The 5,036-nt window shown below is 43.5% G+C and overlaps 1 pseudogene; it reads right to left on the reverse strand.

Moving 5' to 3' along the window:
• Positions 1-324: 324 nt before the first annotated feature.
• On the reverse strand, positions 325-3,403 carry LOC125097308 (RING finger protein 121-like; annotated as a pseudogene).
• Between the last annotated feature and the right edge of the window lie 1,633 nt (positions 3,404-5,036).

Genomic DNA, 5,036 nt, shown 5'->3' on the forward strand with positions numbered 1-5,036 from the left:
TGCGATGTTAATGAAGTTCACTTATATTCCTAGTCTTGAGTGTTTTATCGTGAAAAGGGGTTGGGTTTTTTGGTAAAGTTTTATTTTAATTCCAGTAAGTTAAAATACAGTATAATATTAGTTTCAGGTGTACAGTTTAGTAATTCAACATTCCATACGTCACCATACGTAACGAGTGCTCATCGCAAATGCACTCGTTAATTCCCATCACCGATTTAACCTGTCTCACCACCTACCTCCATTCTGGTGACAATCAAGTTGTTCTTGTTTTTTCTTTTTCTTCTTTAATAACATACAATATATATTTGTTTTAGGGGTACAGGTCTATGATTCCAAATACCGAAACCAGTCTAGCAGTTGCCTCTACATGAGTGAGGCCTCTCCCAGGGATTGCTGAGCATTCTCTTGAGGTTCATCTTCTGTTTGCAGTAGGGACACATCTGTTTCCTTCCTACAGTGCACCAGCCAAGGATGCAGAACTCAAGGAATACGTAATTGCAAGACAACTTATATATGCTGTGTATGTTCTTGATGATGCCCTCTTCACTGACATCTCCAAAGATCTGCTGCCCACACATGGCACACACACTGTCTGAGAGATGTTTGGTAGGCATGCCTGACATTGTAGAACCCTATGGTAGATGCCATGTAGTCTGCACACATTTCTACAAAGTCTTGTTCAAGAACAACATAGTAGAGGCCATAGAAGACAAGAGAAGTAACAAAGTCCATGGCATCTTCTGGTTTGATCTTGAATAACAGAGACCAAAAGGGGTAAACATGACAGCCACGTAGCCAACAATGCCAGTGGCATTGCTTATTTTATAGATAAACAAGAACTACTTACTTATAAACCAACCTTGGGGTGTCTGTACTGTTGGTGAAGATAGCAGTGGTAGAAGTGGAGGTTGGAGAAGGTACTGTTAGAGAATGGGAGCTGGATGAGGTTGATATGTCAGACCTCTTCCGAGAGGAGCAGTGGAGGGTTGAGCACATGTGCATGCATTACCAAGCACTATAGCCATGAAGCCATGCACATTGAAATGGTCCTCATTCTTCCGGCTACTTTGGTGATGGCTCAGCTGTTCCTGGTGCAGGGGAAACAGAGGGAATCCCACTCCTACGATATGGTGACCCTGTTTCGGGTATGGGTTTTTCCCCTCTATTTCACAGGGAAGCTGCACTGGTGGAGGTTCCTAGTGATCTGGATCTTGTTCTCTGCCGACACAGCTTTTTTTTTTTTTTTTTTAATTTTATTTTTTATAAACGTATATTTTTATCCCCAGGGGTACAGGTCTGTGAATCGCCAGGTTTACACACTTCACAGCACTCACCATAGCACATACCCTCCCCAATATCCATAACCCCACCCCCCCTCTCCCAACCCCCCTCCCCCCATCAACCCTCAGTTTGTTTTGTGAGATTAAGAGTCACTTATGGTTTGTCTCCCTCCCAATCCCATCTTTTTTTTTTTTTTTAAGATTTTATTTATTTATTTGACAGAGAGAAATCACAAGTAGGCAGAGAGGCACGCAGAGAGAGAGAGGAAAGCAGGCTCCCCACTGAGCAGAGAGCCCGACGTGGGACTCGATCCCAGGACCCTGAGATCATGACCTGAGCCGAAGGCAGCGGCTTAACCCACTGAGCCACCCAGGCGCCCCTCCCAATCCCATCTTGTTACATTTATTCTTCTCCTACCCCCTTAGCCCCCCATGTTGCATCTCCTCTCCCTCATATCAGGGAGATCATATGATAGTTGTCTTTCTCCGATTGACTTATTTCTCTAAGCATGATACCCTCTAGTTCCATCCACGTCCCGACACAGCTTTTATCACCCTCTGAGCTATCTGAAAACCACTAATACAGATAATTCCAAGTTTGGTCTCCTATGTTTTCTTGTTATGAACTTGCACTTTTTATTTTCAGCCTACAAAAGTCCCTTTAACATTTCTTGTAATGCTGTTTTAGATGAACTCATAGGTTTTCTTTTTCCAGAAAACTCTTTCTTTTTCCTTCAATTCGGAATGATGATTTTGCTGGGTGTATTTTGGATGAAAGTTTATTTCCTTTCAACACTTTGAATATATTGTGCCACTCCATTCTGCCTGAAAAGCTTCTGCTGAAAATCTTCTGTAGCCTTTTTAAAAAATACTTGTTATAGTTTTTAATTGCTGCTTTTGAGATTCTCTCCTTGTCTTTACCTTTTGACATTTTAATTAGGAAGTGTCTTCCTGTGAGTCTCCGGGTTCCTCTTAATTGGAACTTTCTGGAATAGGATGTCTGTTTCCTTCTCTGAGTTACAGAAATTTCCAGCCATTTCATTCATTTCCTCATAAATTTTCTACCCCTTTCTCTCTCCATCTTCTGTAACAGACATAGTATGAATGTTAAGTCTGTTTGATGTTTCCCCTTAGTCCCTTAGGCTACCTTTGGTTTTTTGTGTGGTTTTTGTTTTTGTTTTTGTTTTTTTTCCATTCTTTTTTTTTGCTGCTCTGATTGGGTGATCTCCAGTGCCCTCTCCAGTGCCCTGTTTTGAGTTCACTGATGATTCTGCTTCATCCAGTCTGCTTTTGAACCCCTTTAGTGTATTTTTTGGTTCAATTATTGCTTTCTTCAGCTCTATGACTTCCATTTGGTGCTTTCCTATATTTTCTAAAACTCTTTTTTTTTATCTATTCTTCTTCTGAATTCAGAAAGCATCTTTATGATCATTACTTTGAATTTTTCGTCATGCAAATTATGTACATCTTTGTTTCATTAAGGGTTTTTTTTTTTTTGGTGGGGGGAGTTTTAGTTTTTTTTAATTTGGAACACATTCCTGTTTCTTCATTTTGCTTGACTCTTTGTGTTTGTTTCTATGTATTAAATGAAGCTGTCACCTCTTCCAGTCTTGGAGGAATGTGTCTTGTAGGAAATGAACCTTGACATTCAACCTCTCCCTAGTTCTTGGTTGTCTCTTGGTCCTTTATGATTTTCCAAGCAGCCTAATTTATTTTTAATAGATCCCAGTCATTGAGAGTGTGCCCAAAGGGCATGTATCAGTGTCCCAGAGGGGAATATCTCAGCTAACACCTAAACCCAGCAGATTGGAATATATATATACATATATACGTATATATGTATTTTAAAAGCTGCTGTCTAAAGATCTATACACACACACACACACACACACACACACACACGCACGCACACACACACATAGTTTTGTGGGACCACAAGCTTAAGGCTTGCTGGCTACCAAAGCATGAGATCTGGAGTTGTGCTCTGACCAACAGTTTCAAAAATCAGTACTCTAGGCTTGTGTATAAGCTTCTTTCTGGGACATACTGACAAAATACAGTGAGGGAGCAGAAGGGCACAATGATGGTGTCTCTCTACCTATGTTCTGTGTGAGTACCTCCATAGTCTCTAAGATGTGTGCCGAACCTGAAACCTATTCATCAATCTGAGGCAACAGGAAAAACCGGAGAGCACCACAAAGGGCCACTGACTGGTGAATGAACAAAAGGTGGCCCATCTGTACCATGGAATTCTACTCAGCAACAACAGGAGAGAAATCTGATTGAAGCTACAGCATGGAGGACCTTGAAAAGCATGCTGAGTGAAAGAAGCCAGTCACCAAGGACTACATACTGTCTCATTTGATTTATGTACAATCTCCAGAAAGAAGCTATGTATAGAGACAGAAAGCAGATCAGCATTGTTTGGGGCTGGAGGAGGGAGCGAAAATTGTCTGCAGAGGGCCTGGAGGAGGTGTGGGGAGGTGAAGGAAGCCTCTAAAACAAACTCGGGTCCTAGCTGAACAACTCTGTCATTGTAGGATACTTTTATAATGGGTGAAATACTTGTATGTAATTTTCACTTAAAGGAAAAAAAAAAGAGAAAGAAAGAAGGCGACAGTCTTCCATTAGTGGATTCTGGGGTCCCCAGGCAAACCCTGCCTGGTGAGGTGCCACATCCTGGAGTCCCAGCAGGTGGTGAGTTAGAGCCTGGTTTCTGACCTCCCAGCTGGACTCAGGGATTCAGGGCCTGTGCCTTAGGCCTCTGGCCCTGGCAGTTCCCCTGGACTCCACAAGGGGGCAGACGACTTAAGGGAGGAGACCTCCAAGTGGCACAAGACAAGGGTGTTGCAGGCAAAGACAGGGGGAACTAGCTGCTTGGAGATATGGGGAGAAAATGAGGGCTGCAGAGCACATGAGAGCAGCTGGCAATATCTGGATGGGTTTTGTTGTTGTTGTTGTTGTTGTTTTTAAGGATTTTAAAGGGAAGAGTCAGGGCCATTCTGTTACTTGAACTCAGTCCAGAGAAGCCAGAGCTTTCACTGAGGCCACGTTCTACTTCCTGCCCTGGCTTCTAAGATCTCTGGGCCTCAGTTTCCTCATGTGTAAGGTAAGATTGGTATTCACATTCTCCCAATTCCCTTCCCGCTCAGTTTCTGTGAGTGCATGAGGATCTGAGGTGCCCGTTAAGTAGCTCTGGGGACTGCAGCTGAGATCTGACTTGGGCCCTTCTCTGTGTGTCCCCTGCGGGAGGCTGAGCTGAACCTAGACTGAAAACCGAGTATGGAGGGAGCAGATGGAAGATAGAACATCAGCAGGCTTGGGGGATGAGAATAACCCAAAGAAGGATAAGGCAATGGTGGGGCAAGAGGTTGCCAATGGAGGTAAGAACAAGGACAAGCCAAGTTCAGAAAAGTCAGGGGAAACTGAGGAATGCATACAGCAGCAGCCATCTCTGCAAGGACTAGCCTGACCTGACCAGTGAGGACTAGGGAGTAACTTAGTCCACAATGAATCTGTGCACTGCTAAGGAGCCCCATATGATGGATAAGAATTTGATTGTACTGCTGGGAAGCACCAGTTCCAGGAGAAGGATGTGACCACAAGGCTCTGCCAGAGAACCCCAGCTTCGACCTTGGAGCTGCCCTCACGGTGGCTGTTTTCAAAGTAACTGTGGGCTTAGGGGGATCAAGGATGTTTGGATAAGGGTTGGAGATGTCTATTCTTACTGCAGTGAGTTCTACCCTAAGGTCAGGA

Source organism: Lutra lutra, chromosome 4, assembly GCF_902655055.1.
Source record: "Lutra lutra chromosome 4, mLutLut1.2, whole genome shotgun sequence".
Taxonomy (NCBI): Eukaryota; Metazoa; Chordata; class Mammalia; order Carnivora; family Mustelidae; genus Lutra; species Lutra lutra.